The sequence below is a fragment of the Giraffa tippelskirchi genome, chromosome X, assembly GCF_054371585.1.
Source record: "Giraffa tippelskirchi isolate mGirTip1 chromosome X, T2T-mGirTip1v1.2.pri, whole genome shotgun sequence".
Lineage (NCBI taxonomy): Eukaryota > Metazoa > Chordata > Mammalia > Artiodactyla > Giraffidae > Giraffa > Giraffa tippelskirchi.
This window is the reverse complement of record NC_137289.1, coordinates 34528448-34555600: the sequence shown is the minus strand read 5'-3', so window position 1 is coordinate 34555600 and position 27153 is coordinate 34528448. Positions and strand designations below refer to the sequence as shown.

The window sequence follows — 27153 nt, the reverse complement described above, 5'->3', positions numbered from 1 at the left end:
TTAAGGTTGGTTATTTATTTTGCATGTTGTATAACAGGAGCGTTGGGCAATGCTCAGAAGAGGCCTTCTGGGTCAGGGAGTAAGGGCTTCTCTGTCTCCTCCTGCCAGAAGCAGATTCCAGTGCGGAGTACGAACCCAAGCCATGGCTTTCGTGCAACCCCTAACCACCAGACAGGCCTTCTCCTTAGGGGTTGAACATTCCCATCAAGTCCCAGCCCCAGAAAAATAGATGTGTGTGTAATTTCTCCAACTCACACTGATAATTTGACCTGCCTTTGAAAGACATGTTTTTAAAGACATACTGTGGTCATTTGCAACAGACAGGGTCCCTGGTATCTCAGTAGGTAGATGCTCTGAAAAGTAGGACTTTGAAGAGCACCCAGCCTAAATTGTCGCCAGTCCTTTTGGTTCAAACATTAAAGCATGTACCTCCTATCTCCTGCTAGCCTTGCTGCCTCCCTGAGAAAGATCCAGACATTTAGAGACAGTGAATGAGGGAAGTTCTTCTTTCTTCTGTTCTAATCTTTAGGAAACTGAGCCAAGGCTCTCAAGAAACCGCGATGGTCTTGATAGAGAAAAACTTAGTCATGGCTCTTTTTTTCACTTTTCTCTTGTTTGATTTTTATGGGAACCTGAATTTATGAGGATGTTGTGTTTATAAAGACTATAAGCTAGCGTTTGTGTCTGGTCATATTAGTACAATGGGAGACAGCAGGAGGTTATAGGTGCCTGGGCAGAGGTTTCATGAGCTATTGAACGAGTTGTAGATGCTTTATGAGATTTTGAAGACACATGTCTTGGGAGAGGCGGCCTTTACACTTGAAATTACTGTTTCAGGATGAACCCTCCTTCCTCAGAGACAAGGTTTTGTTGAAGAAAGTCTTGGAAAACATGTAAGAAGCAGTCATCCTCATAGAGTTTATGAGTGTAACTAGGTTAATTTTGTGCACTGAAGTCTCCAGCATCGGGGATGGCCCATTGCTTTGGCCCCTGTATTAGTCAGGATAAGCTAGATTCTGCAGGGACCCATGCTCAGTCGTTTAGTCATATCTGACTCTTTGCAACCCCATGGAGTGTAGCCCACCAGGCTCCTCTGTCCATGGGATTCTCCAAGCAAGAATACTGGAGTGGGTGGTCATGCCCTGCTCCAGGGGATCTTCCCAACCCCGGGGATCGAACCTGAATCTCCTGCATCTCCTGCATTGGCAGGCAGACTCTTTACCACTGAGCCACCTGGGAAGCCCCAGACTCTGATGCTGTAACAAATAAGCAACACCTATGTCGCTCACATAAATAAGATTTGATGCAGACTGGTTGGCTCTCTTTAATTTTGTAGTAGTGCCATCTGGCACACATGACCTCCAAGGGCAGTATGGCAGAGGAAAAGACAGCTGGAAGCCCACTGGCCTTAATTGCCTCACCCCAACATTGACACATCACTTCTGCACATATTTCAGTGGCAGGAACTCATCACTTTGCCCAGTCTAATGCCAGGATCATGTAGAAGCATATCTGGTCTATCTGGTGGCTGTGAAGAGTCTCTCCTATATCCTCTGGGGACCAACTGACCCTTAACTTCCCACCCCACTCTCAGGGAATGTATGAGTGATTTTGATTTCCTAATTCTGCAAACACCAAACCAGCTCTCCAACCTGACAGACAGCACTAGTTTTAGCTAACGAGAGGACACAGGACAGGCAGCTGTTTGTCAGCTTCAGTCCTTTTCCTTGTCCTCCCTCATTGCTCACCATGAAGCTCACATCCTCCTGCTTCTGTCTTAAGACTCACACTCGTGTGAATGCAAGAATGGCTCCCAGCTCAGACACCTTTGTCACTCTGGTCCCAGGTTCCAGGTCTGACTGGAGCTATGGGAGTGTTGAGTGAGAAAGTGGAAGAGCTGCTCTTTCCGAAGTTCTCACAAGGTTGGGCAGGCAGTCCCTGTCCCTAGTGGTCCTCAGGCCCCAGAGTTGAGGCACCATAAATTAATCTACAGAAAACTCTCTGACGAGATTGAGGGAGCAGATTTCCCCAGTGTCCATGAGTATCACTGAGAGAGGGGACTTACTCCCCTCCCAATGCCAAGTTCTCTGTAGTTACAGTGGCCCTTCTCCCAGGAGGAGGATGACCAGTGGAACCATTTCCAGATTTCTCTCTAGAAGTGAAGACCAAATTCCCAGAAGGGACCTGGGAGCTAAAAAGTGGTTGGCTGCTCCTGACCTGACTTATCGTGTGTAGCTGAACCATAACCACTAGAGTATATTAGAGTGTGTGTGTGTGTGTAAAAATCAATCCTGTGGTGCTTGGTGACTTTGGTTGCCCAGCTCTTGAACAGTTTGCTTCCTTTCTTGTTGTTTTCCCTTGGAATCGCAGGTGCAAGCAAACTAAGGAAATAATCAACTCTTCTTGCCTTTAGTGTCTTCCAGAGAAGAGGGGTGGCTGGGGTCAGTACAGACCAATCCAAGGAGTGTACATCTGCCAGAGTTGCAGCCCATCTTCCTTGTTTCTGACATGTGTATCTCTCTGCAGGATGAGCCCTAGACCCGATGTAAGTAAGTTATCCACAGGATAGCTGGGTGGCTGATGAACTGGTTGGCTTTGAAAGGTAAGAGGGGCAGCAATGTAATGAGGCAGGGGTTGGCATGGCTGTATCTGAAAGAGAGTCATGATGATGAGTTTTTCCTTTCTCTCCTTTGACTTCATTGTGATAGTCTGTGTGAGTCCTATTAGCTTAAATCTGGGTGAGACTCACCCAAATAGTTCTTAGATAAAAATCACATCCCCTTACCTTCTGGAGTCACTGCCAAGCTCATTATGGTTAAAAGATTTCTAAGACCAGGTACAGCACTCACCTGGATTGGAGTCTACCATTTAAATGTATTTCATACATATGAGCATTATGTCCTTTATAATATGTTTTTCATTGTTTCACAGTTATTCCAGATTGAACCACTTTTTAAAATTTCTTTGTGATTTCTTTATGGGAAAACATCATTCAATGTTTCTTTCTTTCCCAGTTCAGTTCAGTTCAGTTGCTCAGTCGTGTCCGACTGTTTGCGACCCCATGAACCGCAGCACGCAAGGCCTCCCTGTCCATCACCAACTCTCTGAGTCCACCCAAGGTTCTTTCTCAGTAACAAAATTTTAATTCTTCACTTTGACATTTTCATGTCTTCCTCTTCCTGTTTCATATTCCTGCTGTTGATTGCCACTCTCCTCACTAAGTTTTCTCCCCCTTCCCAACATCGAAACCTAAGCCTTCTTCTCTTTTCCATGTCTTCAGTTTGAGATGTTGTGTATGAATTCCAGTAAAACTTTTAAGTGATCAAAGATATTTAACTTTGAGCCAGTTAGAATCTTGCAGACTTACGTGATCTTTCTAAGGACTTCAAAGTAATTCACCTTAAAAACTAAAATAGTCCATTGTAGTACTGTGTTTATCATCTCTATCTGGGAACTAGGTAGAGGCACATTTTATCCCTTCTGTTTTTCTTTTTGTTGTTATTAGTTTTTTTTTAATGTGTTTAATACTATGTTCAATGAACATAGCATCATTAAATGCTAAGACTATCTATTTATCCTTGTGGGGTCTTAGTTAAGGCACGTGGGGTCTTTGATCTTCACTGCAGCATGCTGGATGCAGGATCATTATTTGTGGCATGCGAACATTTAGTCGCAGCATGTGGGATCTAGTTCCCTGACCAGGGATCAAACCTGGGCCCCCTGCATTTGGAGTACAGAGTCTTAACAACTGGACCACCATGGAAGTCCCTTCCTTCTCTCTCAAGAATGGTCAAATCAAGGTGCATAGGTGATAACTTTTCCATTGTCATCATCCTGATTGTTGTTTGATGTCCAGGCCAAAGTAAAGAATTGCTAGCCTATGGATTCTGCATTATTCCCTCCATCGTAAGCTAAAAATGATCCTAGGACAGCGTGAGGGAGACTGCTTTCCATCATGTGTGGGTTAATGGTCTGGCAGAGGCAGGACTCTGGATTTAGAGGCCCCCAGTAAATAGGGACCCCAGCATCTAGGCAATCCTCCTTTTATATTTTGTGCATAGCTGGGTCTTTGGGGCCTGACCCAGCTCTCCCAGCAGAATCCAGCTGTCATCCTTTTCTACAGAGGATGTGGACACAGTGTGGATTTAGCTGTCAATAATATTATAGACAGTAGAAAATTTCAAGTGTTGCTTCTTAAAGTAACAAGTGATAGCTGAGGATACAAGGGAGAATGGCCTTCTCAGCAGCTTATCAAATGAAGTGTCAAGTGTGAAATGGTTTCTAAATTGTAAAAGTGTGAAACACATGATGGCCATTGGTATTGCATTATAAATTGCATGAGTTGCTTTTCTGCCAAGATTTTAAAGAAGGACATCAAAGATCTCAAGTATTGCTGTAGTTCAGTTCAGTTCAGTTCAGTCGCTCAGTCGTGTCCGACTCTGTGACCCCATGGACCGCAGCACGCCAGGCCTCCCTGTCCATCACCAACTCCCAGAGTTTACCCAAACCCATGTCCATCGAGTCGGTGATGCCATACAATCATTTCATCCTCTGTCATCCCCTTCTCCTCCTGCCTTCAATCTTTCCCAACATCAGGGCCTTTTCAAATGAGTCAGCTGTTTGCATCAGGTGGCCAAAGTATTGGAGTTTCAACTTCAGCATCAGTCCTTCCAATGAACTCTCAGGACTGATTTCCTTTAGGATGGACTGGTTGGATCTCCTTGCAGTCCAAGGGACTCTCAAGAGTCTTCTACAACAGCACAGTTCAAAAACATCAATTTTTTGGCACTCAGCTTTGTTTATAGTCCAACTCTCACATCCATACATGACTACTGGAAAAACCATAGCCTTGACTAGATGGACCTTTGTTGGCAAAGTAATGTCTCTGCTTTTTAGTATGCTGTCTAGGTTGGTCATTGCTTTTCTTCCAAGGAGCAAGCATCTTTTAATTTCATGGCTGCAGTCACCATCTGCAGTGATTTTCAGGCCCAAGAAAAGAAAGTCTCTCACTGTTTCCATTGTTTCCCCATCTATTTGCCATGAAGTGATGGGACCAGATGCCATGATCTTCATTTTTTTTATGTTGAGTTTGAAGCCAACTTTTTCACTGTCCTCTTTCACTTTTATCAAGAGGCTCCTCAGTTCCTCTTCGCTTTCTGCCATAAAGGTGTTGGGGTGGTGTCATCTGCATATCTGAGGTTATTGATATTTCTCCCGTAAATCTTGATTCCAGCTTGTGCTTCATCCAGCCTGGCATTTTGCATGATATATTTTACATATAAGTTAAATAAGCAGGGTGACAGTATACAGCTTTGACGTACTCTTTTCCCAATTCGGAACCAGCCTGTTGTTTCATGTCTGTTTCTAACTGTTACTTCTCGACCTTCATATAGGTTTCTCAGGAGGCAGGTCAGGTGGTCTGGTATTCCCATCTCTTGAAGAATTTTCCAGTTTGTTGTTATCTACACAGTCAAAGGCATTGGCATAGTCAATAAAGCAAAAGTAGATGTTTTTCTGGAACTCTCTTGCTTTTTCTATTATCAAACAGACGTTGGCAATTTGATCTCTGGTTCCTCTGCCTTTTCTAAATCCTTGTTGAACATCTGGAAGTTCTCGGTTCATGTACTGTTGAAACCTCACTTGGAAAATTTTGAGCATTACTTTGCTAGCGTGTGAGATGAGTGCAATTGTGTGGTAGTTTGAACATTCTTTGGCATTGCCTTTCTTTGGGACTGGAATGCAATAAGGTATCACAGACTTAAAAATTGATCAGTGCATTTTTTCATATCATCTGGTTTCTCTCTGGATGTGCCTAAAGTCAAGACTTCACCTTTTTAATTTCCTCAGCATTCCACAGTTTTGGGGAAAAGGCAGAGATGTTCCTCAGTTGGAGGTTAGAGCAGATTCCCCAAGCCCATGTTGCCCCCACTTTGTCAGCACTTCGCTTTCTTATTTTTTTTGCAATTTATTTGTTTTTAATTGAAGGATAATTGCTCTACAGTATTGCGTTGGGCACTTTGCTCTCTGAAAGAAGAATCTGGCACAGCCTCATGTTTATTCTTGGTTATTCTTCCCAATTTACTGTCACTCAGAGCTGTATGAGCCAGGAAGTTGGTGCAGGGACAGGGGATTTTGAGGCCTGGCAGATATCCAGGCAGATATCCAATAGCACAGCACTTAACCCCAGGCCAGGCTTCTGGCAACTTCTGTCCTCTGGAATTTTGCTCTAAACCTAGAAAGAAGAAAAGACATAAACTCCCTCAAACACAGAGTGATAGCACTGGAGTCACTAGCTTTATTCCCCAGGCCTTTTCTAGTGCCTTGCTTACAACATAGCTCTAAAGAATGTTGTCATCTGGTTCCTAGCTGTACAGATTAAAAGCAACAGAAAGAGATATTGGAGTGAGGGCTTGGGGGGAAGAAGCTCAGACATACTGATGGGAAGTCATACTGACAAAATAGCACAACATAATAAAACATGTTAATTCTGATTACCCTGAGTTAGCTGGGAAAAGATTCAAGTGAATTAAGAACTCTGGGAAGCATGTAATATATACATGTATATTTCATGCCATCAGAGATACTCTTTAAACATTTTGGTGTTTAAAGGATACGATTTGCTTATCTGTACAAATCCAGTTGTTTCTAACTCTTCTATACCTTGCTTAAGCCAGAATTATGAAGTATTTCTTGCAATAACAATATAATGCTTTTTGATAGTAAGATTTGAAGCCCTGAGCAGAGCTGAAATTGTCTTGTTTTACGAGAGTGATTCAGGCATTGAGCAAGAATGTGATTTGAATCCTAAATTCATTCATTCTCAGATTTGGTCCTCGGTAGAGGCGTCCATTTCAGACTTCATCTGAGGCTCCGTCAGCTACCTCTAGGCTTTTGCTCACATTTTGGCCTAGGAGCTGCCTGTGAGCCTGCATGGAGGCCCAAGCTGCATGGGATGGCAGGTCAGGGCTTGGGGATACCAAACAGGAAGTGACCTCAGGCCTCAAAGAAGTCACTGCCACTCTGTTGCATGGGTTCACTGTGCCAGTGAACCAGCACAGCCTCGTTGTCACCACCTCTGAATCAGAAGTCTGGGCAGGGTGCAGAGGCTAATGTGCAGACTCCATTCTGGCAGCCTGTCCTGTTCTCATGGCCTTGAGCTCTCTGCCCAGCTGCTGTGAACTGGCAGGCCTTGGGTGGGAAGGACACTGGTTGGGCCAGGGCTTTCTGCTGCTGTCAGAGGCATCTGTGATCAGTTCAGTTCAGTTGCTCAGTTGTGTCCGACCCTTTGCGACCCCATGGACTACAGCACTCCAGGCTTCCCTGTCCATCATCAACTCCTGGAGCTTACTCAAACTCATGTCCATTGGGTCGATGATGCCATCCAACCATCTCATCGTCTGTCGTCCCCTTCTCCTCCCGCCTTCAATCTTTCCTAGCATCAGGGTCTTTTCAAATGAGTCAGTTCTTCACGTCAGGTGGCCAAAGTATTGGAGTTTCAACTTCAGCATCAGTCCTTCCAGTGAATATTCAGAACTGATTTCCTTTAGGATGGACTGGTTTGATCTCCTTGCAGTCCAAGGGACTCTCAAGAGTCTTCTCCAGCACCACAGTTCAAAAGCATCAATTCTTCGGTGCTCAGCTTTCTTTATAGTCCAACTCTCATATCCGTACATGACTACTGGAAAAACCATAGCTTTGACTAGACGGACCTTTGTTGGTAAAGTAATATCTCTGCTTTTTAATATGCTGTCTAGGTTGTTCATAGCTTTTCTTCCAAGGATCAAGCCTCTTTTAGTTTCATGGCTGCAGTCACCATCTGCAGTGATTTTGGAGCCCCCCAAAATAAAAAAGTCTGTCACTGTTTCCATTGTTTTATCCATTTGCCATGAAGTGATGGGACCAGATGCCATGATCTTCATTTTCTGAATGTTGAGTTTTAAGCCAATCATCTGCAATCACCTTCCTCCTTTTGCTGGTTGATTAATAGTCTGGGCACTCACCTCTGCTGGCAGGAAAGTCTTTTGTTCACACCTCTCACTGACTGACTCCCCATCCCATGACACAGAGCGTGATTGCCTCAGCTCAAAGCACAGGAAGAGTGAGGCTGCAGAGCCCATGCAGCAGGCAGAAATGTGGCTCCCTTAGCCCTTGCGAGCATGATGCCTTGGCCGAGCCCTTTGCCTCCTCCCTGTTCTGTCCCTTAATGCACTTCACCAAGAAGTCCTTGCTAATTGGCCAATTTACCCCATCCTTCTTGTTTGGGGATGATTCTCATGGCAGTAGCACTACTGAATGGGGCACTAAAATGTGATAAAGCTCTGGACTGGAAATCGGGAAAGCTGAGTTCTGGTCCTGGATCAGCTGTGGGGTCTTAGATCTCTTACTTCTCTGCCCGAGGGGGAGGGGCAGTGGTTGCATTCAATGATCTCGAAGGTCCAAGCGCTCACTCTTCTATTCTCTGTCCTGTTCATACAGACAGAAATGGGCCATTTTTGAGCGTACCTTCTCTTTTCCTCCGTCTCCATATCTCCCTTCACCTGAGCTTCTCTTGTGGTGAAGAAATTCTGAATCTCTTTCTTTCAAAAGCTGGCCAGGGAGTATGGCAAGATTGTATTCTCGATGCCTGAGTTCTGGGAGTTTTGATTTTGGAACTGACATGGAATTCAGGATTAATACAGATATGGTAGTCCCATCTGAAAGTTTATCGCTGAACAGCAAGCAGACCAGCCCTGTGACACCTGTCTGTGTCACAGTGATGTTTGGAACTCGGCATCTCAGCCTCAGTTTACTCTCTTGCACGTGACTTGAGTGGGTGCAGGAGGACTAGGCTGTGCCCTTCCCTCTCATCCTCAGTGCTGCCCAGAAAGGAGAGGGAAGGCTGGAGAGGGTGTGGCAGCAAGCTTGGTCATGGATACCCAACAAATGATCGACTTTATTAAATGCCTACACTCTGGTAACTGAGCCAGGGATTGTGGAACAGGGAGACTAAAAGGGAAGCTTTTGACAAACAAACCCTGCCTGTTCTTGGCTTTTGGGCCTGCATCAAGTTGTTTTCTCCATTTGGCATGCCCTTTCTCTCTTCTTAGCTTATTGAAAATCCTCACCATCCAGCAAGTTCCACCTCTTGCCTGAAGTTCAGCAACCTTTTGCTGAGGACCTCGCCATTCCCCAGCCCTGTTTGGGGGATACAAAGATGAATGGACATGTAGTCCCTGTCCTCAGGCAGACTGTGCTGTATATATTTTCCTGCTTGGGTCACAGTGGCTTCATATTTCTTCCTTCCTTCTCTCCAGCTAAAACAAGCCCCTTGAGGGCAGAGGCTATATTTTGGAGGCTCCACAATGGCAAATAGATGGGAAAAATGTGGAAACAGCGTTAGATTTAATTTTCTTGGACTCCAAAATCAATGTGGATGATGACTGCAGCCACAAAATTAAAAGAAGCTTGCTACTTGGAAGAATAGCTATGACAAACCTAGACAGTGTATTAAAAAGCAGAGACATTACTTTGTCAACAAAGGTCTGTATAGTCAAAGCTATGGCTTTTCCAACAGTCAGGTATGGATGTGAGAGTTGGACTGTAAACAAAGCTGAGCACTGAAGAATTGATGCTTTTGAACTATGGTGTTGGAGAAGACTCTTGAGAATCCCTTGGACAGCAAGGAGATCAAACCAGTCAATCCTAAAGGAAATCAACCCTGAACATTCATTGGAAGGACTGATGCTGAAGCTGAAGCTCCAATACTTTGGCCACCTGATGCAAATAGCTGACTCATTTGAAAAGACCCTGATGCTGGGAAAGATTGAGGGCAAGAGGAGAAGGGGGCAACAGAGGATGATATGGTTGAATGGTATCACTGACTCAATGGACATGAGTTTGTGCAAGCTCCGGGAGTTGGTGATGGACAGAGAAGCCTGGCATGCTCCAGTCCATGGGGTCGCAAAGTGTCTGACATGACTTAGTGACTGAACAACAACAGCCACTTCAAGTTGGGTGATTCACTAGAAGGACGACTCACAAGATGCAACAGCAGGTTTTAGTCACAGCTGAGGTCTTACAGCAAAGGATACAGAAGAAGGCAGCGGGAAAAATATACACATCGCTCGGAGATAACCTTCTGAGTTTTTCCCTACCCAGGGCCACACAGGAACAACTCACAGCAAACTACAGGGACACTCATGACATGTCGGTGCCCAGGGAAGTCCACCAAGTCTCCAGGTCTGAGGAATTTATGAGACAAAACTCAAGACTCAAACGAAACATACTTAAAGCCATGTACATCATGACTCTTCTTAAACACTCCTGAGAGGACCTTCTGAGCTGGTGCAACACACACCATTTCTCTGGACAGCATGGTCAATCAGAGACATAAAGAACCTGCTGAGAGCCATTGTCCCAGGGGTATAGGTCAGGGGTCATTTATGATGCCAGGGTCCCTTGGAGACATACAAGGACTGATCCACGAGACCTTCTGTATTAACTCTTTCTTCCAAACTGTGTCTGATACAGTTCATGTCCCCTCTCAGAGTGCCCAGTGTGGGGCTACACAAGACCTGGCCTCTTCTTTGAGCTCCACTCAGATACACATCACTGTCTACCTGGCTCCTCCAGTCCCCTAGACACGGGCATGTGAACATGTCAAAATCTGAACTTGAACACCCCCCCACCCTGCCACCATTCCCCATCTCAGTAACTGTCAGCGTCATTCCCTCTATTGCTCAAGCCCCAAACCTGGGCATCATCCTTGATTCTCCTCTTTCACCACCCCCCCACCCACAGTCAATCCATAATTACTATTTTTAAATATTTATTTATTTGGGTGTGCAGGGTCTTAGTTGGAGCACTTGGGATTTTTAGTTGCGGCATAACTCTTACTTGTGGCATGAGGGATCTAGTTCCCTGACCAGGGATCAAACCTAGGCCCTCTGCATTGGGAGCATGAAGTCTTAGCCACTGGACCACCAGGGAAGTCCCTGTAATTACTACTGATTCTAACTCTGAGGTGTATCCCAAATGAGACCACCTCTCATCCTTTCAACCAGTCTGGTCCAAACCACCATCGTCTTTCATCTGAAATACTTGTCTGCTTGGGCTTTCCTGATGGCTCAGTGGTAAAGAATCTGCCTGCCAGTGCAGGAGACACAGGAGACACAGGTTCGATCCCTGATCTGGGAAGATCCGCTGGAGCAGGTTAATGGCCTACCCACTCCAGTATTCTCGCCTGGAAAATCCCATGGACAAAGGAGCCTGGCGGGCTACTGTCCAGGGGATTGCAAAGAGTTGGACATGATGACTAAACAACAACATCAAAGCTCCATTTTTTTTTCAAAAAAGCGTTTGTTTCTTTCAGTTATATGGTGATATAATCCAGTGTAACTTTTATTATAAGTATGTCAGTTACTAAGAAAAAGAGACAATATATTTTTAAAAAGTAAAACTAAAGTTTAGTGCTTAAGGTTGCAACCTGGGTGCAAATTAAAAAAGAAAACTAAAAGAATGCAAAGAGGGATTGGGATGGGATATATATCAGGTTTCTGAGGTAGCTGGTAAGGTTCAATTTCTTGACCTAGATGAGAATAAGAAGGTATTGACTTTATAATGCTCTATTAAGATGTGCAGTGTTTTATATGTTATACTTTATAATTTAAAGTGATTACAAATATGTATATCAACTATTCAAATGTAAATTATTTTAATGCAGATACCCCTTGTGTGTTTTCATTTCAGGATCCCTGAAGACTTCCTTATGGATTTTGCCTCTGGGAACACGTGAGTTCTTGTATGAGTTTAACAGAGAGTTTAAAATATGTATCATCGCTTATAGTCAGAGTCTTACAAATGAAAACAAAACATCATTTCCCTTATCAAATTGCCAGAGACTTTTAAAAAATGTTATTACTCAGTGTTGGTGAAAGTATGAAGATATAGGTACTTGTATGCCCTGCTGGTAGAAATGTAAATGAATACAACCTTTCTAGAAACCCAGTTTGTAGTCTGGAACAAGGGCCTGAAAATGTTCATATTCTTTTTCCCATAAGCTCAATTCTAGGAGATTTATGTGAAGGAAATGATCAGAGGTTACATGCAAGAATGTGCCTTACAACAATTTTGTAATGCTGAAATCTTGGAAACAACAGAGATGTTTAACACTCAGGAAATGGTATCATCACAAGATGGAATATTATGCAGCCATCAGTATGGATGGTTTTGAATATTGGCACATAGAATAATGATGATGGTGGTGGTGGCCAGGATTTATTAATCACTTACTATTTGCCAGGGATGACTATACCTCTTTAAATGAATTCTTGTATCCTTGCAGCAGTGCTTTGAGGTGAGTACTATGATTATTCACATTTTGTAGATAAGAAAACTGAGGTTCAGAAAGTTATGTAACTTGCCCAAAGTCACACTGTAAGTAGCAGTAGAGCCAGAGCTTGCATCCAGGCCTGAATACTCCAAATTTACATAAAGGCTGGTAATAGTAATAATCTTTAAGTGATAGGATTATAGTGATTATTTTTTTCTACTTTAAATTTTCTTTTATACTCAATTTTATACAGCCATCACTTATCAATTTTATAATTAGAAAAAAATAGCAGCTCCTCCCAGGTATTCCTGCCACCCAAGGATATACTGACTTCTGGCAGAAGTGTCTAGGAGCAAAGGTAGGGCCAAGGGCCTTGGGGGCGGGAAATAGTGAAGAGTTCCCTGAGCCTTGGCCTCCCCAGCTCCATGGCTAGTCCACGCTTTTCCTGAGAACACTGCCCCTTCACTGGACTGGATAGGCAGCCACCTTGGTCTGGGTTCTTTGCTTCTGTACAAGTAGAGTCTTGCTGAGCAAAGGAATGGCATATGGGCAGAGACAAAGGGCAGGAATGGCCTGCTTTTTAAATTTCCTACTAAAATTGCCTCCCTGAATTCCTGTGTCTCACACTGCTTGCCTCATAGCTGTGCCCCAGGTAACAGGAGTTCTAACTTGGCACCTCTGGTGTGCTTCTTTACCACCTCTACCCTTAGACCAGGGCTCAGGCAGCCTCCTTCTGGCCCTGACTAACCAACAACCTTGTTCAGGGGGCCCCATGTGGCCGCCAGTGGGTCATCACCACTTTGTCCTGTTTCCATGCGTGTATTCACTACTCTACCTTCCTCCCGATCACAACTGGTCTTTTCCCTAAACTTGGATCTTTTAAGGGAAGACAAGGCCAGAGAATGCAATAGACTCAGTGTGACACCCACCACCCCCCACCTTTCTCTAGACCTGGGAAAACTTACTCAGTGCTCCGGTCTTACGAAGAACAAATCCGTCCATGAAAGAAAGACATTCTGGGAGTCTGCCCCAGGTTAGCCAAGAGACCTGGGCATGAAACTGAGCTCTACAGCTTCCTGGGCCCCCTGTGCTGTCTATATTTAGCCGAGCTGCCCTGAGCCTTGTCCACCTTGACTAAAAGCCAAAGCAGGCAGTTTGCTTATAAATATTCTGTGCCTGGCAGCTCATGCCAGCCAACCATTTAGATAACAGTTTTAAAATGTGAGGCTCGCCTTGCACCCAACTCTGAGGGTCTGCAGAGAATACACACCAAGAGATCCACAGCCCAAGTTTTTCCCAAGGCCAAGAGTGACCTCAGCCAAGTGCCTGAAAACGAAAGGCGTGTCCCTCACCGCTTCATCTTGGCAGGGCTCAGCCAGCAGCTCGCTCTCAGTCTCACTGTTCCTGGTCACAGTTCTTTGAGTGTGTTGACCTACTTTCTTCCCTTCAGAGGGGAGACAGAAACCAATAAATGTCTCGCGAGAACTCTTGCTCTCAGGAATGGTGATTCTGTCTTCTGGCCCCTCATCCTTTCCCTGCTCCATTATCACTTTGCTCTGCCCACTTCAAGCATGACTGGAGCAAAACCCTGAGTGTTGCTTACTGTCCCCATTTTACAGCTGTATTTTCAAAGGCAGCATGACCCACATATCACAGGGATGGGGACAGAGCCTGCCCACCCTTCCTTCCTTCCTTTCTTTTTTCTTCTTCTTCTTCTTTTTTTTTTAATATTTATTTACTGAGCTGCGCTGGGTCTTAGCTGTGATGTGAGATCCCCATTGTGTCATTTGAGCTCTTCCCTTGCCGTGCATGGACTCTCCAGTTGTGGTGCATGGGCTCAGTTGCCCCATAGCATGTGGGATCTTAGTTCCTCAACCAGGGATCGAACTGTGTCCCCTGCATTGCAACGCAGATTCTTAACCAATGAACCACCAGGGAAGTTCCCCCCACCCTTTCTCTCCCTAGTACAACCCCAACTGTAAGTGCCTTGTGCTGGAGTGAGGTTGCTTCTGCATGAGAACCTTTTTGAGATCTGCAGGGTGTCTCTGATTTTTTGACTGGTGGCATGGTGAACTAAGAGACATCCAGCTTGACTATTTCCTGCATCTTTGGTGTGGGCCTCTGAGAAGTGTCTCAGGTGTCTCAACTCTGTAGTTGCCTTGACAGGCAGAATTCTTCTTTGGACAGTCTACACAGGTGACTCTGCAATACTCTCCATTGAGATTTTCAGTGGTGAATTGATCATTTTAAGCTGTCTTTACACTTCCCAATTTGCATGCCATTGCCCACTTCCTCTAGCCATCAGTTATAATCAGCTTGGAAAATATATGCCCATTTTAATATCAGTCTGAGAAAAATTAATTAGGTGGATAAGTCTGCTGGGGTTCAGAGGTAGGGTATGGCTACTTCATATAATGAATTCCAGAGTGCCTTTGGGATTATTGAGGGGCTTTAATAAGCTGCCATATCTATTCTCCATGACCATAGGTAATCAAATGGATCTTATTTAGCTCCTCTATCCCTGGCCGCTTTGTCTCCTTTCTTCCCAACTCATCCCTGTGTGCAGAGCAGATTATATGCAATCAGCCTGTCTTCTAGCATCCTATCAGATTTCATTGACATTGGGTAACATGTGGTTTGAAAAAGGTTGCAGGTCCTTTTCAGCAGCTCCAAAATCATATTAGAGTCATGGTGGCCACAGGAGCCTGCACCTCTGCAGCCAGCTAGGCCAGGGGTGGGGTGAGCCCTCCCCCTGGAGAGCAGAGCCAGCAGCAGGTGAGGAGACAGGGCTTAGTTGCAGACAACAGTTGGGGATCTCTGCTTTTGGGGGACCTTTCCTACTTGTGGCTGTGAAGTGTCTGTCCCCCCGCCCGACCATCTGGGTTGATTGAAGGCAGAATGAGAATGAATAACAACAGGACCTCTGTCTCCCCAGGACTGGAGAGGGGAGGGGGCAACTGGGATGGGGCACAAGGATGAACTGTGGGTAGTGGATAGAAAGGGTGATGTTACTGAAGAGGTGAATGATGGAAGGGATGATAATGAAAGTTATTACCTTAAAGGATGCCTCTGAGTTTCCTCAAGACTATGAAGTGAGAAGAGCCAGATTGACAGGATAGAGAGAAGGACACAACACTTGAAAGAAGCTTGCAGAGCCTATCTTGTCATAGGCAGCGCACTTTGTTGCCTCACTGACCTAGGAAACCTTCTGTAATGAGGGCAGTGTTTCTTTGCGCTCTCTAATATGGTGGTCATTAGCCACATGTGGCTTTCGAGCACATAAAATGTGGCTGGTGTGACTGAGGAACTGAATTTTTAGTTGTAGTTAATTTTAATTGAATTGACCTATATGAAAAGATGCTCATCATCGCTAATTATTAGGGAAATGCAAATCAAAACTACAGTGAGGTGTCACCTCACACCAGTCAGAATGGCCATCATTAAAAAGTCTAATAAATGTTGGAGAGGGTATAAAGAAAAGCTAACCCTCCTACACTGTTGATGAAAGTATAGGTTAGTACAGCCACTATGGAAAACAGTATGGCAGTTCCTCAGAAGACTAAAAATAGAATTACCATATGATCCAGCAATCTCACTCCTGGGCATATATCCAGACAAAACTCTAATCTGAAAAGATAACATGCAACCCTATATTCGTAGCAGCACTATTCACAAAAGCCAAGACGTGGGAATAAATCTAAATGTCCATTGACAGGAATGGATAAAGATTTAGTGTATATATACAGTGGAATATTCAGTTCAGTTCAGTCGCTCAGTCGTGTCCGACTCTTTGCGACCCCATGAATCGCAGCATGCCAGGCCTCCCTGTCCATCACCAACTCCCGGAGCTTACCCAAACCCATGTTCATCGAGTTAGTGATGCCCTCCAACCATCTCATCCTCTGTCGTCCCCTTCTCCTCCTGCCCCCAATCCTTCCCAGCATCAGGGTCTTTTCCAATGAGTCAACTCTTCGCATGAGGTGGCCAAAGTATTGGAGTTTCAGCTTCAACATCAGTCCTTCCAATGAACACCCAGGACTGATCTCCTTTAGGATGGACTGGTTGGATCTCCTTGCAGTCCAAGGGACTCTCAAGAGTCTTCTCCAACACCACAGTTCAAAAGCATCAATTCTTCAGCGTTCAGCTTTCTTCACCGTCCAACTCTCACATCCATACATGACCACTGGAAAAACCATAGCCTTGACTAGATGGACCTTTGTGGGCAAAGTAATGTCTCTGCTTTTAAATATGCTATCTAGGTGGAATATTACTCAACCATAAACAGAATGAGATAATGCCATATGCGGCAATTGAATGAATCAGGAGATTATTACACTAAGTAAATCACAAAGACAAATACCATATGAATCACTTATATGTGAAATCTAAAATATGACACAAATGAACTTATTTGCAAAATAGACCCATGGACATAGAAAGCAAATTTATGCTTACCAAAGGGGAAAGGGAGTGGGGGAGAGAAGGATTGGGAGTTTGGGATTAGCAGATGCAAACTATTATATATAGGATGGATAAACAACAAGGTCCCACTGTAGAGCACAGGGAACTATATTCTATATCCTGTGATAAACCATCATGGAAAAGAATATGAAAAAGAATGTGTGTATATGTATGTGTGTATGTGTGTGTGTGTGTGTGTATATATATATGTATGTATGTATGTATGTATAAATGACTCACTTTGCTATACAGCAGAAATTAACACAATATTGTAAATAAACTATACCTCAATAAAATTTAAAAAATAAATACATAAATTGACCTAGCTGCATGTGGTTAGTGTTTGTCCAGCGGGGGCAGCACAGCCCTAGAGTCACAGTTGACTCAGGCAAGTGGGACGGTCCGCTGCAGAGCTTTAAAGCACCGACTACAGCCGACAGCCCTGGCGTAAATCCTGGTTTGCCATTTACTAACTTTGCAACCTTGCAGAAGTTACCCAACCTCTTTGAGCCTATTTTCTCATCTGTAAGATGGAGAGCCTAAGAGTGCAGAAACCACAGAAGGCTGTTGGAAAGATTGAATGAGGTAATTCATGTAAAACTCAGCAAAGTGCCTGACATCTGTGAGGTGCTCAGTAAATGGTTACTGTCAGGATGCTTTGATGTTATGATGTTTAGACCTATCTTATTTTTCTGTGCTTTGGCCCTAGTCATTGAACATCAATAAATCAACCTGACTTGCTAAGTGCCTGGAGGTGTGAGGATAATGACATTTGCTCTTATTGGTTCCCTTGAGCTCCATAGCACAAGATCTGTTATTTGATTTTGTAGCTTTATTGAGTCTGAGCTCTGAATGAAATGAGGTTTTTTAATGAAAGAAAAGATGAAATTGTCAAGGTCAGAATAATAACATGAAAAAAAATCATATGTCCCATGTTTCCAATTTTCCATTCATTGAACAGGCATTTATTTGCTGAGAGACTAGTGATTACAAGCACAGACTCTGGAGCTAGACTGACTGGGCTTGTATCCATTACTTACTAGCTGTGTGACTTGGACAAAGTTACTTAACCTCTCTGTGTCTATTTCCTACTTCTCAGTTGAGCATAGTAATAGTACCTGCCTCATAGGGTTGCTGTACATATTAAATGAATCATACAATGGAATATTGCTCCACCATAAAAAGAATGAAATAATACCGTTTGCAGCAACATGGATGGACCTAGAGATTGTCATACTGAATGAAGTAAGTCAGAGAGAGACAAATATTATATGATGATACTTATACATGGAATCTAAAAAAGTGGTACACATGAACTTATTTGTAAAACAAATAGAGTCACAGATGTAGAAAAGAAAATTATGGTTACCAATGGGAAACTGGAGTGGCATATGTGCGTGCTCATACACTCAGTCACATCTGACTCTTTTGCGACCCCATGAACTATAGGCCACCAGGTTCCTTTTGAAATCTCCATGGAATTCTCCAGGCAAGAATACTGGAGTGGGTTGCCATTTCCTTCCCCAGGGGATCTTCTTTACCTAGGGATCAAACCTAAGACTCCTGCATTGGCAGACTGATTCTTTATCACTGAGCCACCTGGGAAGCCCCATACACTACTATATATAAAATAGATAACTAATAAGAACCTACACAATAAGGAACTCTACATAATACTCTGTAATGGCCTAAATGGGAAAAGAATCTAAAAAAGAGTGGATATATATCTATGTATAACTGACTCACTTGCTGTACACCTGAAACTAATACATTATTGTAAATCAACTATACTCCAACAAAAATTTTTTTAAAGATTAAATGAATCAGTGCATGTAAGCACTTATCAAATTACTTAGCACTAATAATAAGCACTTGATAAATACTGGCTGATGTGATTAACTATATGCTCAGCACCATATTAAGTGCTGGTAAAACAAGTAAGTACCATCCCTGCCTTCATTAAGCTTATTGGCTAGTAGAGGGAGAGAGCTACATGGACATAGAAATATAATAAGATATAGACAATAAAGATGGAAGCATGCTCAGGATACTGAGGGGACATCAAGAAAGAAGAGATCAAGTTGGCTTGGAGAGCAATCTGAAAACTTTGCATAGAGCTGGAGAACAGCTAGTGGTGGGGTGCATTGCAGATAGGTACATGTTTGTAGAAATAAATAAGAATGATGTGTCCAGAGAACTAAAGGCAGTTTATCAATTGGTATGCCTAGAATGTAAGAGAGACGGAGTAAATGGAAGATAAGGTTGAAAAGATGGGCAGGAAACAAATCTTAAAAGACCTTATACATTCAGTTTAAGAATTTGTACTTTATCTTGAACAATGGGAAACATCAAAAGGTTTTAAGTAGGGAAATGCCATGATTGGGCATTTTAGAAGGACCCTACTGGCCAAGCCAGGCTTCAGCAATACGTGAACCGTGAACTTCCAGATGTTCAAGCTGGTTTTAGAAAAGGCAGAGGAACCAGAGATCAAATTGCCAACATCTGCTGGATCATCGAAAAAGCAAGAGAGTTCCAGAAAAACATCTATTTCTGCTTTATTGACTATGCCAAAGCCTTTGACTGTGTGGATCACAATAAACTGTGGAAAATTCTGAAAGAGATGGGCATACCAGACCACCTGATGTGCCTCTTGAGAAACCTGTATGCAGGTCAGGAAGCAACAGTTAGAAATGGACATGGAACAACAGACTGGTTCCAAATAGGAAAAGGAGTACGTCAAGGCTGTATATTGTCACCCTGCTTATTTAACTTCTATGCAGAGTACATCATGAAAAACGCTGGGCTGGAGGAAGCACAAGCTGGAATCAAGATTGCCAGGAGAAGTATCAATAACCTCAGATATGCAGATGACACCACCCTTATGGCAGAAAGTGAAGAAGAACTAAAAAGCCTCTTGATGAAAGTGAAAGAGGAGAGTGAAAAAGTTGGCTTAAACCTCAACATTCAGAAAACTAAGATCATGGCATCCGGTCCCATCACTTCATGGCAGATAGATGGGCAAACAGTGGAAACAGTGGCTGACTTTATTTTTCTGGGTTCCAAAATCACTGCAGATGGTGATTGCTTCCATGAAATTAAAAGACTTTTACTTCTTGGAAGGAAAGTTATGACCAACCTAGACAGCATATTAAAAAGCAGAGACATTACTTTGCCAACAAAGGTCCATCTAGTCAAGGCTATGGTTTTTCCAGTGGTCACGTATGGATGTGAGAGTTGGACTATAAACAAAGCTGAGCGCTGAAGAATTTATGCTTTTGAACTGTGGTGTTGGAGAAGACTCTTGAGAGTCCCTTGAACTGCAAGGAGATCCAACCAGTCCATCCTAAAGGAGATCAGTCCTGGGTGCTCATTGGAAGGACTGATGTTGAAGCTGAAGCTCCAATGCTTTGGCCACCTGATGCGAAGTGCTGACTCATTGGAAAAGACCCTGATGCTGGGAAAGATTGAGAGCAGGAGGGGAAGGGGACAACAGAGGATGAGATGGTTGGATGGCATCATCGACTCAATGGACATGGGTTTTGGTGGACTCCGAGAGTTGGTGATGGACAGGGAGGCCTGGCATGCTGTGGTTGATGGGGTCGCAAAGAGTTATACACGACTGAATGACTGAACTGAACTGAACTGACTGGCATCAGTTGGAGGGAAATACTAGAGGCAGAGATGCCAGCTATGAAACTACTGTAGTCATCTAGGCATAAGATGATGAGGTTGATGACCTAAAGTAACTGTCATGGGGATGGAAAGATGGGGATTGGTACTGGAGAGTAAATTTACTGATGACTACAGAAGGAGGACCAGTTTTGAAGAGGAAGTCGATACAATCATTTGGGGCCATATCAGGTTCATGTAAGGCATTTGGAACTCATGGAAGAAGGAGGTTAGCGCTGGACATACAAATATGGGAGACATTAGAACTCTGCATCAGGCCCCTTTTTTTTTCTCATTCTCCACTTTCTTCCTAGGTTATTTATTCCCTGGGCTTTAAATACTATATCTATACTGATAAGTTTAGTTTCTAAACTTCCATCTCTAGCCCTGACCACCTCACTGAGGTCTATCTAGACTTCTATAGCCAGCCATCTACTTAGGATCTCTAGTTGGATGACTCACACACATCTCAAATTTAACATGTCAAGAACTCAGCTCTTGAAGCAAGCCCCAATCCCGCTTGCTCCTCCCCTTGTCTTCCAGTCCCAGTGGCACCCACCGTCTGTCTAGTTGCTTCAGCCAAAAACCTGAGGGTCAGACACTCTGGTTGTTCCTTCAAGTTGCCTGTGTAAAAGTTCCTTCCTCTTAGTCCAACAAATGGACTTAGGAACAAACTGGACTTTGAATGCATTCTTGGAATGGAACTCATTCATAGGTAGGGGCCTTACTGTATGTTTATTGGAGAGGAGACTGGTGGAATTTGCTGGGTGAGGGATGGGAGGTGAGGGAAAGGAAGGAATCAAAGGTACTCGTACAGTACCTGGTAGGTGCTCAATGAATATTTGCTGAATGAATGGGTTGGGATATAGATGGAAGTTGTTGAAGCTTTGGGAAATGTGTGATCTTAGGATCACTTCGAGGAGAGCCTGAAGAGTAAAATGAGATTCTAAAGAGATGTGCAGAGGAAGGGATGCTTACAAAAGCAACTTGAAGGAACAACTAGGGTGGTAGGAGGAGAAGCCGGAAAGTGTGAGAGTACAGAAGGCAGTCCTGCTTCCCTCTCCAGAAGTAACCAATGCTAACAGATGGGTGGGGAGCCTTCCAAATCATCTTCTATATATTTACATACATTCACAAATGTTTATATTGCATGCATATGTAGTTTGGGGTTTTATGTAAATGAACTCATAGTACATGCATTATTCTAGCACTTGCTTTTTTAAAAAAAATAACAGCTTTATTGAATTGAGCTGTACTTCACACACCGTACAATTCACACATTAAAACTGTACAATTGAGTGGTTTTTAGTATATTCATGGATATATACAACCACCATCATAGTCAGTTTTTGAAACATGTTCATCACCTCAAAACGACACCCTGAGCCCTTTAACTGTTACTCCCTTATCCCCAGTGCCCACCCACAGCCCAAAGACACCACTAGTCTCCTTTCTGTCTCTGTAGATTAGCCTATTTTGGACTTGCCTATAAATGGAAGCATGTAATACATGGTCTTTTGTGACTGGTTTATTTTACTTAGCACATGTTTTCGAGGCTCATCTATGTTATAGCATGAATCAGAACTTCATTCTTTTTACTGCTGAATAACATTCCATTGTACATATGCACCACATTTTTTTTATCAATTCATCAGTTAGTGGACACTGAGTTGTTTCCACTTTTTGGCTGTCATGAATAATACTGTTATGAACATTCAATTACAAATTTTTGTGTGGACGTTTATTTTCATATCTCTTGAATATCTACCAATAAGTGGAATCGCTGGTGTTGTGCTGAAAGTTTTCACTTTTGTCTCAGCTTCAAAGGATTTGTTAACAAAATAAGCCACTCGTTATATACAAATAAATAATACAGATGTTTATTAGAGAATTATCTAGCTTACTTTCAACATACTAGCATTAAAAGAAAAGAGAACTAGAAAGAGCAGAGACTACATCACCAAATTGGGTTTTGACCAACACCCAGACTTAAAGTCCTGTGTCACAGCACATCTGGAGTCCTGATTGGGAAAAGGGTCCCAAGCAGTGTGTCCACTCCGTGGTGAGACTTCAAAGATTGCAGTTCAGGGTTCCCGTTTATAATCCCAGGATGGATGCAAACTGATATCATCATCAATCTGTGACCAAATTGCAAGCCTAGTTTCCTGTTAATGCTGTTTGTTTTGTCTTGTAAAACTTGGAATGTTGCTAAGCCTGTAGCAACATTTCTATAAAGAAATGTTAAAAAGAAGTATAGCAACATTTCTATAAAGAAAGCTGAGTGCCAGAGAACTGATGCTTTTGAACTATGGTTTTGGAGAAGACTTGAGAGTCCCTTGGACTGCAAGGAGATCCAACCAGTCCATCCTAAGGGAGATCAGTCCTGAATATTCATTGGAAGGACTGGCGCTGAAGCTAAAACTCCAATACTTTGGCCACCTGATGCAAAGAGCTGACTCATTTGAAAAGACCCTGATGCTGGGAAAGATTGAGGGCAACAGGAGAAGGGGGCAACAGATGGTTGGATGGCATCACCGATTCGATGGACATGAGTTTGAGTAAGCTCTGGGAGTTGGTGATGGACAGGGAAGCCTGGCATTCTGCAGTCCATGGGGTCACAAAGAGTCAGACATGGCTGAGTGACTGAGATGAACTGAACTGAACTGCTAAGTCTGGGGCTTGGTTGACTAGGCCCCCTCCAGGTTCTCAACAATCTCAAGATTCCTCCCCCATCTTATCTATGGTGCTGCAAGTCTTGCACTCATAGCAGGCAGTCACTCCCAGTCACTCCCAGTCAGAGCAGTGTCCAGGTAGGTTAGAAGCAAGGTCAGAAGCCTGCTCTGCTTTGTCTCTGAAGTCTATACAAGACTATTCATTTAATTTCCCCAACACTGGATCATACAGTAGCTCTATGTTTGACATTTTGAGAAACTGCCACACATTTTCAAAGTGGCTGCACCATTTTACATTCCCACCAGCAACCCAAGAGGGTTCCAGTTTCTCCACATCTTCACCAACATTTGTTATCTATCTTTTTGATGATTGCCATACTCAGGGTGTGGTATCACTTGCTTTTTAATTTGAGGTGCCTTAAATATTTTTTCATATCAGCACATATAGATTTCTTGCATATATAACCACCATGTAATATTCCACAGAGACCATGCTTTTCACGATGATCCTGTCTTGTACCACTGTGCTCTTTCCTCCCCCAGGGCTCAGCACCATGGACACAGAAACAGCAGTGGTGGCTTATTGCATTGATCCAGATTTGGAAGTTGTGTGGCAGTTAAAGCAGAAGGATAAGGTGAGAATGGTGTTGATGGTAATGGTGAGAGAATGCTTGAAGTGAGTTACCAACCCTGGTGCATATCATGATGGTGACAACCACAGTGACAAAGAGCTGGAATGGGTGACATAGCACAGTGGCCAGTACCTTAAAAGTAGGGGTTCTGCCCATGTTCATTGCAGCACTGTTGACAATAGCCAAACATGGAAGCAACCTAACTGTCCATCAATGGGGGGATGGATGAAGAAGATGTGGTGGGGGGCTGTGTGTGTGTATATATATATGTGTGTGTGGAATAGTATTCAGCCATAAAAAAAGAACAAAACAAATGCCATTTTCAACAACATGGATGGACCTAGAGGTTGCCATACAGAGTGAAGTCAGACACAGAAAGACAGATATTATATGATATCACTTATACGTGGAATCTAAAAAGAAATGATACAAATGAACCTACAAAACAGAGACTCACAGACTTAGGGAATGAACTTATAGTTACCAGGAAAAAGAGGGGGGATAGAGAGTTTGGGATGGACATGTACACACTGCTGTATTCAAAATGGATAACCCACAAGGACTGACTATATAGCTAGCACATGGAGCTCTGCTCAGTATTACGTGGCAGCCTGGATGGGAGGGGTTTTTTTAAGAGAATGGATACATGTATATGTATGGCTGAGTCCCTTTGCCACTCACCCGAAACTATCACAATGTTGTTAATCAGCTATACTCCAGTACAAAATAAAAAGTTTAAGAAAAAAAAAGTAGGAGTTTTGTGTGACACTGGAAACATAGTTTTTTGTTTTATTTTACATTTATCCATTTTCTTTGTTGAGGTTTTCTTTTTTTAATCGCATCATTCACTGTTTGCCTTCTTAAACAGATGGCTCAGAACATAATATAACCTTGCTTTGTGACTCAGAGTGGCCATTATGACCATCTGCTTTTGCCCTGGACCTCTGAGGCATGTAGTAGTATGTCTTTCCCTATTAAATGGGTCCCAGATTTCTGTGCTTTTGAAATTCTATCTTGTTTAGTTTCCAGCTTTACTCTTTTTGGTGTCAGAGGCTGAGACCAGTGTATTCTAGGTTCTTCTAATGTTTCACCAAGGGCTGACCTCATATATCTCCTGTGAAGTTCATGGATTTTATGATAGCAGTTTGGCAGGCTGTTTAAATGTTTTTTCCTCTTCTAGGTTTGTGCTTGTATTATGGCAGAGGTTATGAGAATACTTCCAGAATTAAGAAGTAGAATTCCTACTACTCTATAGTACTCTCTGACCTTCCACCCCCATCATGACCCTTCCTTGCCCTTTGTCAGTGTATTACTACCTGTTGCTACTATAATAAATTAGCACAAACTTCATGGCTTATAACAACATAAATTTATTATGAGAAATCTGATCTCCAGAGAAGTGTTGGTGCTTCTTTAATTTGATATAAGCTGTTTTCGGCAAGCTAGTTTTCTAGCATTGAAGAATTGAACGATAAGTTTGTATTTACCTTATCCACACTCTTTTTAATGGTAGAGACCTGCTCTGTCCAATACAAGCAGCCTCTAGCTACATGAAACTTTTGAAATTTAAATGTAAGTTAATTAAGTAAATCAGATTAAAAATTCATTTCCTCATTAGCCCTAGCCACATTTCAGGTTCTCAGTAGTCACATGTGCCTAATAATGGCTACTGTATTGGAGAGTGCAGATACAGAACCTTCCCATCATCATAAAAAGTTCTAATTTTCAGCCGTGGTCTAGACTTTGAATCAGTCTCCTCTCAGACTGGAGTTTTAAACATGAAACTTGTTCAGCAAGCATTTAAACTGCAGCCATTTTCCTACTACTGTATAGTACTCTCTGACCTTTCACCCCCATCATGACCCTTCCTTGCCCTCTTTCAGTGTATTACTACCTGTTGCTACTATAATAAATTACCACAAACTTCATGGCTTATAACAACATAAATTTATTATCTTATACTTCTGGAGATCAGAAGTCTAAAATCAGCCATTTTTCAGCTTCCAGAAGCCATGGTCATTCCTTGGCTCATGGCCCCTTCCTCTATCTTCAAAGCGAGCACATAGCATCTTTAGACCTCTCTCTCTCGGTGACTGATCCCTGCTTCACATTGCCTTCTCTAATTTTAACCCTGCTGTTTCTAACTTATGTGGACTCTGTAATTAGATTAGGCCCACCTGGATAATCCAGGATAATGTCCCCATCTTAAATCCTTAGCTTAATCACACCTGCAAAGTCCATGTAAGGTAACATCTTCACAGATCCCAAGGATTAGGACGTGGACATCTCTGGGGGATCACAATTCAGCATACTGGAACAGGCAGTCTTCTCCAGTGGCCTCTTGTTTTCCTTGAAGATCAGTGCTGCACAGAGTATGCTGCACACTGATATGCCAAGGTTTTCTGCAGAGAACGAATATTTTAAAATCTTATTTTCTGATATTCTGCCTCCATCCTGTCTGGAAGTATTAGTGCCAAATTTTAGTTGTTCTGACTCCTCAAAATATGATCCTGTGAGTACAGGGCCATTGGAGTGTCGTATCGGCCAGACAGATCCACAGCTGACTCAGCCTCCAATCAAGAGTGTTTCCCCACGGTGACACAGTTGCTGCTGCAGGGCTGGTCTCTGCCAGCCTTTCTTCTCAAAATCAAACAGACACAGACATAAACACAAAAAACCCTCCTAAACTGAGAACTTGTTATATTACCTAAAGCAAAGCCTCCTGAGCATCTCTTTGACAAGAGAAGGGTGGCAGATGAAAGCCGGAGTCATTCCTAGGAGAAGCAGCAGCAGAAACCAATGTGAAATTGGACTTCTACTTCCAGTCTGGACAAGATGACATAGACTCATTGCTCCCTCTTCCTCTCAGCTGAGTATAATTATGAATTCTAGAAATAATTCAAGAGATAACCAAAGGAGAATTATAAAAGAGGTAAAGAGGAAGGCAGAGTGGCTGGGAATTCCAGGACTGGAGGAACACCATGGTAGCCTTATGACTTACCACCCAACAGAAGGCAACACAGGCCCAGCATTTCCCAGATCCCAACATAGCAACAGATGGTTGCTCAGGTAGGCTCCTCTGGATTGAATGGGAGTCCTGCTGATAATACCAAGTGAGCACGGCAACTCCAGGAAGGAAATGTAGCAGGGAGCCCCACTGACAATAAGCAGTCAGGAGAAGTGCCTTCCTTTCCCACCAGGCCAGAGACTCCCATAGCTCACCAAAAGATACTGTGCAAACAGGGCACCATCAAGGGGAAATCCTATTGCAACAAGCAGTCTGGCTCAGGAAGCCTTTTGTCCTTATGATCTTAAGGATTCCCCTCTCCCCAAAAGATACACCAGGATGGCATACAGCACTGGCAAGGGGTGGGGGAGTTGCCACCAGAATAAGCAAAGTCAGGTAAGA

General features: G+C 43.2%; 1 long non-coding RNA gene across 20 annotated transcripts in view; it reads left to right on the top strand.

Moving 5' to 3' along the window:
* LOC145536036 (uncharacterized) overlaps positions 1–27153 on the top strand; it is a 57550-nt gene that overhangs the window by 13500 nt on the left and 16897 nt on the right. For 12 of the 20 annotated variants that reach the window (XR_014075607.1, XR_014075606.1, XR_014075605.1 and 9 more), the window contains 3 exons: positions 2527–2602; positions 11728–11769; positions 23656–23747. This is a non-coding gene — a long non-coding RNA (uncharacterized LOC145536036). The remainder of the gene's footprint in view (positions 1–2526; positions 2603–11727; positions 11770–23655; positions 23748–27153) is intronic. The other 8 variants (XR_014075620.1, XR_014075618.1, XR_014075619.1 and 5 more) reach the window with 3 other exon arrangements.